Source organism: Pteropus medius, unplaced genomic scaffold, assembly GCF_902729225.1.
Source record: "Pteropus medius unplaced genomic scaffold, Ma_sr-lr_union100, whole genome shotgun sequence".
NCBI classification, from domain to species: Eukaryota; Metazoa; Chordata; class Mammalia; order Chiroptera; family Pteropodidae; genus Pteropus; species Pteropus medius.
In genome coordinates, this window is record NW_024351730.1 from 32,579,175 (window position 1) to 32,594,002 (window position 14,828).

Below are 14,828 nucleotides of genomic sequence, written 5' to 3' on the forward strand. Positions count from 1 at the left end.
TCTCTCTCTCTCTCTCTCTCTCTCTCTCTTTCTTTCTTTCTTTTCTTTCTTTCTTTTTCTTTCTTTCTTTTTCTTTCTTTCTCTTTCCTTCCTTCTTTCCCTCCCTCCCGTCCTCCTTCCTTCCTTCCTTTTTCTCAAAAAGGCAGACTGTTCTGTAGTACCATTTCTAATTCTTTGCTTAGAACATCTCTAAAGGCCAGGAAACCCTTTCTCTTTCTTCCCAATGAACTGTTCCTTATTGAAAATTTGCCTCAGATACTCTCAACTCCAGTGATCTTCAAACTACTGTGATCCCAGCTAAACACTTGGCATTCCCACACCCTTTTGTCCTGCCCCTGTTAGCACATCAAGGGCAGGTTCTGGTGCACCCCAAACTCTCAAATATGTGTAGATTAGATGAACTGATATGAATAAAGCCTGTGCGGGGGAGGGGGGCATTTAAATTACTCAGACCTTTAAGGAATGTGTTTAACAGTTCTTTTATGTTTGTGAAAGGTTTATCTGAAAACTGCTAGCTACATTATTCTAAAATATCAAACCTGTCAAAGCAGTTATATATTTTTAAATGTCCCTTTACTAAGAAAAGATGCTCAATCATGCATAATAAGAGAGATACAAATGAAAACTAGTCCACTAAGCGATCACATCTTGTCTATCAGGGTGGTAAAAATTTGACATGTTTTGTTGATAAGATTGTAGGGGGAAAATGCTGTACTCTCATACATAGCTGGTGGGATTGCAAAATGGTGTTATCCTACGAGGGAAATTTGGTAGTAGGTAGCAACATATATTTACATTTACCTTTTGATCCAGCCAGCTTACTTCTCAGAATTTATCTCCAAGATACACTGCAAAAATAAGAAAAAGATTATCTACAGGTTTATTCATTACAGACTATATGTAATAGCAAAAAAACTGGAAATAATCCAAATACCAATAGGGAGTTAATTTTTTTTTTTTTAATCTAGTACTTCAACACAATAGAGCATTGTACAGCTGTAAAAGGAAATGAGGACTCTTTTCTACTATTGCATGATTTCTAAGACATATTAATTTAAAAACCAAGTTGCAGAATAGTATGTATAATTATGCTATATTTTATTTAGTAAGGAAGGAGAATGTAAAAATGTATATGTATTTACTTATATTAAAAGAATAAGTAATAGAAGGAGAAACCAAAAAATAATGGGGGACAAAATAGAAGCTAGACTTTCCTGAATATACTTTGCTTTGTGGCTCACTTTGGAACTACTAAATGTTATACATAATTATAAGACAAAATTAAATCAAAATTGGCAGGGGGACTGTTCCTTAAAAATTGAAAGCAACAGTGAACAAATGAATTTAATAGTTTCTCAAGTTGGTGGTTTATATTTACCAAAAGGAATTACAGTCAGTCCTTGCTTTGCACAGTTCCAATACCCACAAATTTAAGTTATTATCATGGTTTAAATAACACCAGCTCCCCAACACAATGGTTCAAATTTCAGTTAGCACAGCAATTTCATGAGATATAAACTTTGCTGCTAGCTCATTACTTCACAAATCAGTATATAAAAAACAGATGGTATCATGATCAATGACAAATCATGTCACTTCTTTAAAGCCTGTTGGTGATGATTGGTCACTGAGTTGGTCATTTAGCAAAGACAGCAAAGCATGTAGCTGTGTTGCCTCCTTGTCTCCCAGTAGTGAACCCATGTGACATTTCGCATAAATGGATAATCAAAAGAGAGAATTGGCCCACAAAGATCAAAGTGCAGGAAAGAAACAAAAAGTCACAGTGCTGGAAGTGACATTCTAATAGAGCATAAATGAAGTTATAGAAGAAACAGCTGACTGTGGGAATGTGCAGCCAGAGGAACAGAGAGGGGGTGAACTTACTGACGTAAATAGAGTGGTTGTGATGAAAAGGATGAAGATGTCTCGGAGGAAGTGGCACCTCAGAAACACTCACATCAGAGGAACTCTAGGAGATATTTCCCCACATTGAAAGAGGAAAGGGTAAAATGTTGAAGCGATCCATACTTAGAATGGAGTATGACAGTTTGCCAAGGCATTGAAAAGATGTTCGCTTTGTGTCATAAGTTATGTGACAAGAAGGAGGAAAGCACTGTTGGAAGAACTTTTAAGAAGATTTATAACACCGAAATAAATACTTTATTTCTTAATGTATCTAATGTTTTAAATCACAGCATATTAAGTAAATATTAGTTTTACTGTTTTTGTTTTCCTATAAACAGATAACTGTTGTTGTTATTTATATATAACTTGTGTTATGTATATGTGTAAGAGTTATATATGTTATTTCCCTATAAACCTATAGATTTATAACTTAAAAGTTTTTAGAGTTTTGAAAATTTAAAAAACATGGAACAATTGTAAATTTCCCCATCTACTATTAAGATTATTTTGTAAAGTTTCCTTCTTAGGGTCCTGTATGTTATGTGACTTTAATGGCAAACCTTAAACTGTTCTCAGCAAACATGTTTAATAATGATACAGATATTATTGTACTTGTTGGGAAATAAGGTTTTTAGTGTAAGAGAAAAAAGATACAAAGAGTTTAAGACACCGAATTCTAAATTTAATTGAAAATATCAATGGAAATTAATGATGTCTATTATATTTTCTTAAATTACATTTTCTCTTCTGTCTCCTGGATAAAAAAAACACAAAGATGGCCAGCCTAGCAACAGGGTGGCTCCCAGCCCCCACTCAGTGTGGATTGTACATACATTCCCGCTGAAAGGAACCAGGGCTCTTGGAGGGAAGACTGAGTCTAGGTCTGGATCTGGAAATGTACAAGATGAGCCTAGAATTTCTCATTATTATCAGAAAAGCAAAGCCTGTCTAAGACTTCTGGAGAGATAGCAAAAAGACTCTAGTAGCCAAAGGTCAGTCAATGAATAAAAAGAATAAAAGAATAAAAACTGTAGTGGATTAAAACATATCAAATGTATTTAAACTATGGATTTAAAATACTAAAACAACAAAATCATTTAGTCACCTTCAGAAAATGGTAGGGAACTGACTCATAATTTGAGAAGATAGAAATAAGAGAAAGAATCAAGCATTTATCCTAGTTTCCTGAACAAACTGGGTAACCATACTATTAGTGAGGAAAAGTTATTTGCAGGGAAAAGTTATCAAATAAAAGAGCGATAGCATCAGAATATTATTCCGATACTTGTGTTCTTAAAGTGAATCGTCAGTGATTATCAGTAGCTGATAATGTCATTAGGTTAAAAGATGGTGAGAAACTTTAATGGGATGGTTTAGGGTGGCTGATAATACATGATCCATTACTTAATGTTAAGGTTTTTTTTTAAAAAAGAGATAATTATTATGCATCCTGGTATGAATCAATGGGATATAGACAAACCACCTATGAAACAGTCTTTCCAAAAGTTTGGAGAGAAATCTGATCTAACCAGTTTATAGGAAATACACTGGACTGAGGAACATGTTAAAGGACACTTCCTTGGTGTTATGAGCAAAATACATAATATAGAACTCTACAGAAAATCATCTTTTTTTTGCTAATCATTTCCCATTGGTATTTATTTATTTATTATTTTTTATTTTAAGTTTATTGGAATAACATTGGTTAATACAATTCTATAATTTTTGGGTGTACATTATAATTTGACATTTGTATATTCTGTTGTGTGACTACCACCCAGAATCCAGTCCGTTAGCTACCATATATTTGATCCCCTTTACCCACTTCACCCTCCCCCTACTCCCCTATATTTGACCCCCTTTACCCTGTCCACCTCTTCCTTCCTCCCACACCCCCTACTCTCTGATAAAACACTAGTCCATTGTTTATGTCCATGAGTCTCTGTCCTGTTCATTTGTTGCTTTTAGGCTTATATCCCACATATAAGTGATATCATGTGAAAAAAATCACCTTTTTTTCCCCTAGTAAATCTCAAGAAGAAAATATATAGATTATTAAAAACCTGGGAGACATATCCACCCTATAATGAAAGGCTCCTGGATCTGAGCACACCAATTAAATTTGAAGACTAATTGGATATTTGAGGCTATTAAAGGAACATTTCGTTAATATTAATTAGTTAATTAATTAATAATTAGTTAATATTATATTAATACTAAAGGGAAAATTTTAGGCAGGATAATAGTATTATGATTTTTTAAAATCTTCACTTGAAACCCTGCTACTTGAATTTCTTACCTATAAAATATGGAAGAAGATTAGATGTCTTTTCTGTTTTCTCTCTGCTCCTTATGTAATAACCACTCCCTCTTGGTATTTTTTGTGTGCAAGCAGTGGTGTTGCTTGTGGATAAGGCTTTATCAGTTTACCTGTGGGGGTAGGAACTCCCGGGCTCAGGCCAAAGGGCCTGATTAACCCCAGGAAGCTGCTTTTGCTCTTTTTCTGGCCATTTGCCTCCTCTTGAGCAGGTTCTGAACACAGCAGTTCTAAACCTTGAGTAGGAGTCTGCAAGGGGCTTAACAACAAACAGCTTATAGACTGGGCTGTGTCAGTCTTGGCTGTGTGCCAGCCCCTCTGTGTGGCAGTCCTCATTCCTCAAGAGGTAGTAACTAATACCCATGTGGAAACCAGAGACAGTCATCATTGTTGAATAGTAATAAGATTTAGTATTTTAACGCTGCATAAGTTGCAAAAGATAACAGGACCACTTCGGCGGGAGCCCCCAGCATCCCTGCTTTGGTAGTATCCAAAGAGCCTTGGTTAACTGATGACATCAAAGATGTATGAAGAAAACACGAGGCCAAGGAGTCTGTCTTCAGGGTGCTGGGTACACAAGCTCTGGTGTGTATGACACGGCTTCTTGAACCCGCAGGCCCCGCTGGGGACAGTTTCAGACTGTCCGCAGAGAGGACGCCGTCCATGGGCAGCACTGCTGGCCACCAGTGAGGAGGCTCAGGAGGCATTTGCCAACGCTGTCTTGGCTATGAGCATCATCAAAGTTTATCAAAAAGAGCTTAAGGATTGCACGTAGCAGTGTGAGCCTGTCCACACGGTGTGGCTCCCAGGAACCTGCTTCAAATCTGAGGATAAATGTATAAGTGTTAGGAAAACTGTTTGAGTGGAAAGTGGCTTTTTGTTTCATTATTTTATATTGTTCTCTCAGCTGGGAGCCACTTAGTTGAGGTCGTTGGAAATGTATAACCTACATATATAGCCCTCAGCAACTCTACATTCGTTAAAGGAGAGAGAGAGAAGCTGTTATTGAAATGGTTTCAGGCAAATTAGTTCTTACTCCAAAACCACTTTATTCATAAAATGATTCTCCTAGATGGCACCACCATCAATAATTGTTACTATTACTTCTTAGACTCAAAAACATGAACTTGCAGCTCTGCAGACTTTCTGTCTCCATCTTTTCTGAAGGATAGGGGTGGGCATCTGGTACCTGAAACGTCAGGTAAAAAACCAGGACAGGAGTGCCATGTTTACTTCAAATTGCTTTTCTTACAGCCTTATTTTTAGTTATTGAAATATAGTAGATGCTCTGGTCCAATTCTGAATTTCTTTCAAACCCTAAACACGCCTAGGAAAATCAAACCAAACCATGATAATGAATCATTGTTTGCCTTTTGCAGAAGCCAGCTAGCTAAGCTTAAAAGTTGGGTCAAATTTGAGAGGGCTGTGATGAAAACTAGCTAGATAGTGGGAAAAATGACTTTCTAAGAGCCTGTAGAAGCAGTCTTCTGATTGTTTTCTCAAGAGGGTTGTAGCAGCTTCTCCAGAGAGGCTACAAGGCTTAGAGATAAAGAGCGTGGGCTCTGGTCATAGCTCAGTCCCACCACTTACCAGCTGCATGATTTCAAGAAAATTATCCAACCCCTTGGGCTTCTTTCCTTATCTACGAAGCAGGAATAATAGTACTGTACTTGGCTTAAAGGCTTGTAGTGGGAATTAATTTAACACAAGCAAAGCGCTTAGAATGGGACCATGTATATTGTGGGTACTCAGTAGACATTTGCAATTCATATCACTCACAAAATTTTTCCCAGCACCTTGCTTGCTAGGCTTTGGTATTGTTACTAAACATCTCAAGCATGCATACTGAGGGGACATTATTATATTTGGGGAAAAGTAACCTTTCTGTGAATTTCCAAGTGGAAATGTAGGGGTCTATCCAGTGGTTAAGCATTTTAAGGGATGAGGCCGGCCAGCTTTGAGGTGTTAAGGGCACTAACAAGTCTGTCAGCTGGGAGCAGAGTTCCCAGCTGAGAGTTCTCACCTTGACCAAGTTCAGATTGGATGAGTACTAATTGGATTACCTGGGGAAGTCCCCTTCTTCCTGCAAACTGGGCAATACATTCTGTGAACTAAAATGGCTGTAATTTTCTTAAATGAATCCTTAAACATAATGCTTAAAACTAATTATTTAATTAGCTCAATAACATATAGATCATTGATCATGAAAAGGATTAATTGGCCATTAACTAATCTTTTGTTCTGTAAATTTGTTGTATTTTCAAGATAGTTAAGATTTAGAAAATGGAGTAGCCTTTTCTCTGAGTTAGTAAATGCTTAGAAGACAAAATTTTCTTCTGTAGGGTTGCACAGGGCTTTGACATATAAGGTGCTTAGCAAGCGTTGATTTGATTTCATTTTAATCTTTTGCATTGTGACCTAGATAGGAAGCAGAGCTCACGACAACCCTCAAATAAAACTCTCCTGATTTTTTGGAAATCCTCAGTCCTCCAATGGAATGTAAAATTCATACCCCAATTTATGTTTTGAATTGTTCGGACTCAGACATTCGCTGGACATAAAAACAGCACATTTAGAATAGGACTGGGTATCACAGAAACTGTTAATAGTTGATGTAACCTCTTTTATGTGTGAGGAAACAAGATCTTAGTGTAACTTATATTCTGTAGTTTACTGATCATTGTGCCTTTCTAGATACGTAATTTTTTTCCCCCACGAAAGGGAAAAGCATTCTTGCAAAGGCTGGGAAATATCTCCTCTCTTCCAGTTCTTAAATCCTTCCCCGTTTCTTATGTGTTGGAAGATATGGGGGATAGCTCAAAGGGAAAGAAAAAGCCCCCAACACATAGAGGACTGTACCAAAACATCGTTTAGATATTAATGATTTAGACTGAATATGGGAGAGAATATTGGTCACTTGTCTTTGAGAGTATAAGGAATTCTTAAGTCTTCTGTATTTTATAATGCAGTACTTCTCAGACTTTAATGGGCATATGAATCACTTAGGAATTTTGTCAAAATGCTGGTTCTGATGTTGTAGCTCTAGAGCGGAACCTGAGATTCTGCATTTCTAACACGTCTCCCATGGAGGCTGGCTGCTGCTGCTCTGCAGCTCTCACTTGGAGTAGCAAGGTGGAGTAGTTGAAAACAGAGGTTCTCCAACTTGACTGCACATTAAAATCATTGGAGGACATTTTTAAAATGCTGCTGCATGAGTCCCACCCCCAGAGATTAATAGGCCCAGGATGTGGCTTGAGTGTCAGGAATTACAAACCTCCCCAGGTGATGCTCCTGAGTAGGCAAGGTTCTGAACCCCACTGCACAGTTGGAAGGATCTGAATTGTTTCCATTAGTTCACATCCATGGGGAAGTGCCTGTCTTCAAAGTGATGTGCGTATGTTTTAAATTATTATTGTTTTCTATTATTTTTCCCTTCTTCTTTAGACCCCGTGTTTTGAAAGAATCCCTGTACTAAACAAACTACATTTAAACAACTTTGTTTTACTATTTTAAAATCAATTAAACCACAGGCAGTTGTCAGACTTCCTGATCAGCATGAGCTAACTGGTGTTACCACACCGAGTTGGCAGAAGCTCCAGAGAGGCCCAAAGCAGCCCTTCACACACTTTCCTTGGGCAAATCCGTGATTTCTTTGGACTTCTTGAAGTGTTGAAAATAGTCCACTGATCTCTGATCTCTACTTGCTTCATTTTTGGACTCAGGTCAGAGTCTATTAATTACATAATGAGAGAACTCCTTAGATTGTGCTGGTTTGGGGCAGATCTCTCTTTTGAATTCTCGTGTAGGATGAAATCTTGCCAACTGCTTCTCTAGCAGAGTTCTTCACAGTTCTCTGTATCAGTAATTATCTTTTGAGCTGCATTATCTTTTGGCTGCTTTCCTGTCTAAAAAAACAAACACTCCCTTAATACCATCTAACCTTCACTCTACTACCATGAGCTTGAAGCTTCTGAGAAGAGCTGCCATTGGTTGGCGTTTGAATAATGGTTAGGGGTCTCCAGCTGGAGAAGAGGGGAAAAGACATTCCATCAAAGAGAAGATATTCTGTGCAAAGGTGGTGGCAGGAGAGAAGTATCTTTCTAAGAGTAAGAGAATAACATCTGATGTGTGTTTTAGAAATGACAGTCTATATTCTGGCAGTAGTGTTGAACCCTGCGAGGGGAGAGAGCATTAGCAAGAGAAATCATTCTTATTAAGCTATTGAAAAAGCATGATGATACGTGAAAAACCTGAAATAAGAAAATGGTAGGGGGTTCTAGAAAGAATGGAAGATTTTATAATTATTTTTTATTTCAAAAAAGAATTAGAAGATAGAAGTGCCGGGTGTGAATTGGTACAATAAGGACGTTAGCCCTAGAGCAGTGGTTTCTAAACTTTAGTATATAACAGAACTACCTGGAAGGCTTGTTGAAACTAATTGCTGGACCCCACCAATAGAGTTTCTGATTGTGTGAGTTAAGGTGGGGCCTGAAAATTTGCAAAGAATGCAGAAAAGGAGCAACACAGGAATCCAAAATCCCAAAGGGATAAGTGGAATACAAATAGATAGTTGGTAGAACTTAAACGATACATGCATTTTAAATGTAAAAACATAGTTATGAGGGAGAAGGATAGAACAAGATACATCATCAAACAGTAAGCATCAGAAAGCTAGATGATTATTAAAATCAAGAGAGCATAAGTCAAACCAATGGACAAGGGCTGCAGGAAAGCCAATCTTAGCTCTCTGGAGCATAGAACTTTCCAGTGCTCATCACTTGCCAGCAGTGGAAGGGACTGCTTTGTAAGACAACAGATGTCCCTGGAGATAGGCAAACAGGCCAGTCTAGGTAGAGATAGAACATTGTTGAATGGAGAAATGGATTAGATGACCTCTGTCTTCTTTCTGGAAGTAAGATTTTATTATCCAATCATGCGCTGCATAATGACAAACCACAGTGGTCCCATAATAATAATGGAGCAGAAAAATTCCTGTCACCTTGTTGACACAGACATTGAAATGTGGTTGTGCAGTGCATTACTAATGTGTTTGTGGTGGTGCTGGTGTAAACTTATTGTGCTGCCAGTCATGTGAAAGTATAGCACATACAATTATGTACAGTATGGAATACTTTATAATAAACAACTATGTTATTGGTTTATATATTTACTGTAATATACTTTTTATTTTAGAGTGTACTCTTTCTACTTATAAAAAAAGTGTGCTGTAAAACTGTATGCCAAGTTATGCCAAGAACAGCCTCATACAACTTGTGTTCACTGTGTCTCTGGATTTCAGCTTTTTCTGTTGTGCTTGATTTAATCTTGTATTGTTCTGTACAGTCACATGCTGCACAGGCGTGTAGTCCAAGAGCAATAGGCTGCACCATATGGCCAAGGTGCATAGTAGGCTGTATCATCTAGGTTTGTGTAAGTGCATTCTTTGTTGTTCTAGGATGAAATTGCCTAAAGACATTTCTCAGAATATTTCTCTGTTGTTAAGCAGCACTTGACTGTAGTTCATTTTTTACAATAGTTGTGATTTTCCTTTTTGTATGTCACTGTAAAAGCAGGTATGTGTTCATTTTATAATATTAAAAAATTTTTAAATGCCCTAAATAGGATAAGTCACCTGATCCTTCTATCCAAGTATATCTACAGCTAGCATTTTGAAACAGAGGCTCTGTTAATCTTTTATTTGATTCAATTTTGATAAAGTGAAATCATACCAAATGCATTGTATTGCCACGGCTTTTTAAAAAAGCCTTATTTTATACTGTATCTTTCCATGTCATTAAATATTTTTGTAAAACAGGAGGGTGAAAGCATATTCAATCCAGAGGGAGAAAAAGTAATTAGACATTAGTTGTATAAATTCAAAAAAATTTAAAGTGAAACTCTCCACACTCCTGCTCTTTTACTATTTCAAGAGACCTCTGGAATTTTGGTAGTGATTACATGTGGAGAGAGCCAGGAAAAAGAGCGAGTGGCTGATCTTTAGTTTGGGTAATTGGTGGGTAACCAGGCAACCAAGGGGAGAGAAGTGGGTTAAACTTGGGGCCAGTCAGGTTAATTCTGACCCTGTTGAGTTTGAGTTGCTGGGGGTCACCACCTGGCCTGGGGCCATTTCTCAGGCTGATGATGTCTCTTTCTCTCACCTACCTGCCTTTCCTTTTTAAAGGCCTCTCTACTGCATACTCCCTGCATACTCATTATTGTGGTACTTACTGGGTTTTGCTAGTCTAAAACTTAAGGAAGCAGATTTAATCTCAAGGGGTTAATTGCTGGTCATTAAACAGTTAAAAGACACATTATAGAGAAAAGGAATTTTTAAAGTTTTATGTTACCCAAGTCCCTCCTGTTCTGCTAATTGGAATATAACTTTGAATTCTGCCTTCTGCCTTTATTCCCAAGAATGGAACCAACTAAATGTGCACCCTCCCTCAGGTTCTTTCCCATCCTGTCTTTAGTGAAGATCCACTCTCCTTCTTCTATATGAAAACCACTCTTTGTGCATCCAAGCAGTAATGCAGGCTGAATGGTAGGTGTCTCTCATCATCTCTAGTGTGATACACTTTTTATGAAAAGAATGATCCATTATAGACAACCTCCCAAGTAAAAGTGGGAGCAGCTGGAAAGAACAGATTTAGAGTTGTGGAGAGAGATTTGGGCTGGAGTGACACTTTTGGAGAGTCATTGATAATACTGTTTGTCCAAGACAGCATTTAGACTAAGAAGCAAGCAAAGTTTTCTAGTGTTTTCTATTGGATCCTGGATGTGGGAGCAGAAAGAATTATGAAATAAAATGAGTTGCCTCCCAAATAGAGTCGTATCTTAAAAGTTCACAGAGGAGCGTTTCAGGGAAGGTGATCACTGGCATCACAAAGGAAGCAGACTACTCTTCATTTAGGAAGTTCAGCTGTGACAGCAGTAGGAGATTGGCACACATTACATGTGTGCAAGTCATCTATAAAGCTCATTAATGGAGAGAGCTAATAAAAAGGTATTCTCATGATTCAAGAACCCATTTCAGATAGAAGAGTCTGTCCCACTCACCTTATATATTTTGCCCTATTTATTAAATTGTGTACCTTACTTTTTTGGTGTTAGCATATGTGGTCACTGTAGGATTAATGAATTCAAGAATATAGAAGCGAACAGAGAAACTTGTGTTATTGTATAGATGATGTTTCACTGTCATGTAACACCTTTCCACTATTTTCATTAGACATTCTTCACTGTACTGGGCAATTGCTAACACAGTCCTAAGCTTTTAAAAGGGCAGTGAAGATTGATAATTGATCTTACCCCTTATTTGTCAGACAAGTTGGGTTTGTTAGCTGGTCCAGTTTGAGCATACTCTAAGGCCCAGGAATTCTTCACCTGAAGTCTACAGAGCCTCACTAAGTGGGCTGTAGGGGGATCATGAACCACATCAAAGTATAACCCAATGTTGTATGCGTGGGCCGTTATCCTCAAGTTTCATCAGAAAGCCAAAGAGTTCTGTGCCTCCAAAAGGTTAAGATGTCTTTTTGTTCACTTACCCTGCCGAACACATCTGTGGGTTGGATACAATGGTGTTTTCAAAACACTTGGAAATAATAATGCCCATGTTTGTATTGCACTATTTTCTTCAGCCACAGACAGTATTCAGTTACAGAATTTCTCCTGCACTTTTCTCTAGTATTTTTAGATCTATTACAAATTGAGTATAATTCCACTTCTGTTTCATGTTACCCTTGCTAATTTACATTACAAACCGTCTTGAGAACCCAGGGAATCTCAGTTGTAATCCTGGCCTGCTGTTGATTCCATATTTCTTTTGAGTAAGTATTTGCTGTATTCTTTCATTTCTTTATAGTATTTAACCCATTTTCCATTTAGAAAAAAGAAGTGCAGCCAGTGTTAATTTTACATAAACATACGCTTTGAAGCTAAAAGAAATCTGACTGGTTTTCAATGTGAAAATAAAATATAAAACTGTTCTTGGAATTATTTCTAAACAGAACCTGTCTCTAATCCTAATGTAACAGAAATGTATGTGATGATCAGTATTTAATAATTTTTTTGTGTGTGTGTGATAAATTTCAAAGCACGGAACAACACAAAGCAGAACACCACATTCTGCACAAAAATATGTTTCTCTCTGGATCTTCTTGCCATCATTGTTGTATGAGCAGTAAACTTTGCAGTGACCAGTTGGATTCTGTTTCCCTGATGTTGGTGGTATGCTCTTAGGGAAATGTCTTCCAGACAGGCTAAGAGGTGTGACATCAGAGCACAGACGATCTCAAAGACGTTGCTTGTGATGCTTTTCCAGCATTCATTCATTCAGCATCAGTCTGAAGTTTACATGGCTGATCGTGTGCTCAGGATTGTCGTTCTTGAACGTGATGTAGGAGTTAAGCACTGTAATGTTTAGAAAGTGGCAAAAGAATTTCTTATACCAAAACTTGTACCTTTAGTGCTCACTTGGATAAGAAGTGAGCATCTGATCAGCGGAGTCCACTGTACCCATATTCTCATTATAATCCACAATGACACATGGCTTCTTAGTGTTCTTTCCATTTCTGTTGTCTACTTCAATCACAGTATCATTGTGGAATGCTGAAAACATTATCACCTCTTTCTTGTCACATCATTTTAGTGCCATTAAGTTTACCACAGAATCTGGCCTTGCAATCCTTTTTTTAAGATCATTTGGCATCTGTTTTCTGTTCAAACGAGTTGTCCCAACTGCATCAGTCCTGTTTTGATTAATTCTCTAAAAAGCATGGGAGATGTATGGCTAACTTTGAGGTTAAGGTTTGGAATGTAATCTGCAAGTTATCTTGGGGTAAACTCTGCAGCCACAAGCACTGCTAGTGAGTATAGTTGGGGCAAACAGGAAATGGGTTAAATAATGCTAGGACAGCTGACATAGTTTACAGAGGAAAAATGTAATTTTAATATTAGTGATTATTTACATTAGTTACATTTCTAGCCTGTGGTAAATGGACAATTTGTGAGTAAATCTATTATGAAACATTGTTTCAGCTTATATGTCTGATATAAATTTGTTAAAGCATAAATGATCATAGTTGGTATTTAGAACAGCAAGAGAAAAATGGGAGAAAATGGCAAGCAAAAAATTTTGGGGAGTAGAGTTTTTCTTGAATTTATACTTTATTTCCTTGAAGGTTTATCACTCTACTATTTCAAAAGAATATATGTGTACAACAGTGTTTTATTGTATGGTAGAGATCTTTTACCAGTGAAAATAAATGCTGCCCAACTATGATCCTTAAAATGACTGAGGGATTATAATCCAATACTGAATCAAAAAGCTCTTACCATTATTTTCTAAATATCCGTGGTCTAAGAAATATACTATCCAAAAAATTTCTGATAGCCTTGTTTTTAACAGTTGTGGCTTGTTGAATCAAAGCAGCTGAATTTGATACAAGTTCAATGTCATTTCCTTCAAGCATTAACTCATCTTTCTGGGCTTGAGATACTGAATAAGCAACATCTGATCTCATCCAAACCTTGTGGATGTACTTTTCACCCAAGAAATTTTGGATTTCAACAAGATATCCAAATAATGATGAAATCCTGAATAATGATGTTGATGAGGAAGTGAGCATACACAAACCTCATCTTGTAACGGAAGCCCAGTGTAACATCCCTGATCATGTTCGGTACATGACTGCAGATAGTGTGAACAGTAGCCAGTTCCTTTCTATTTCCCCACCACTTGTCAACCCGGAGCCTCTTTTTCTTTCAAGGAGACTGAGCTCTACATTGATGTGACTTCCTCAGGGTGCCTCTGGGGCCTTTCACAATAATTTTCTGTCCCTTCAGAGTGATGTCCACATTTTTTTGGAATGTCAACAGTATACTGAGAATGGCCTTCATCCTTGCAGTAGATGCAGCAAAGGGTGTCTTGCACTTTCAATGGATCTTTTACCCATGGGTGATTTTGTACCATTCAGAAAATATTGGTCACTAAGTTATGCAGATCTTCTAAAATCACATTCATTACTGTCCTTATCTCATCGGAAAAGTATTTAAGTATTGGGAAGCTGTCAAACTCACAGTGTCAGATGTAAAGTTCTCCAAAATGCTTGAAAGCTCCAATTTTATCATTGGTCATAAATACTATCAGTTGTTTTCCTTGAAGAAACAGACCCACTTTGTTAATTTTTGAGAAAATCACTGCCAAATACCCAAGTCAGAATAACCAGCTTGTCCATTGTTCTTTCAAGTAAAAATGGTAATCCATGAAAAAAACAGCTAGTTGAGCCTGCAACTCAATTACACAAGTGCTTTTCTTCTAGACACCCGTTTCGCTCTGCAGCAGCTGAGTGCTTCATGTGTACTTCCCATTTTGTCATAAAGAACATCAAAATGACCTGTACTCAAGGGCCAAGATTTAATAAAAGTAGTAATTCCTTCTACTTGTTTCATTAAGAACTTTTGTAAAGGAAACTGGCTTTTTAAAAAAATTGCTAATAGTGTGGAGAAGAAGAATGCAGTGACTAGTTCCATTTGCTGCCACTGCCTTTATTAGTGCTGAGGCGCCAGCACAATTGCTTTTGCACCACGAGTGCAAATGTCAGCACAG

General features: G+C 37.4%; 1 protein-coding gene across 2 annotated transcripts in view; it reads left to right on the forward strand.

Annotated features, from left to right (window-relative positions):
* The window catches only part of AFF1 (ALF transcription elongation factor 1), a 167,619-nt gene that overhangs the window by 35,577 nt on the left and 117,214 nt on the right, over positions 1 to 14,828 (forward strand). The window lies entirely within an intron of this gene.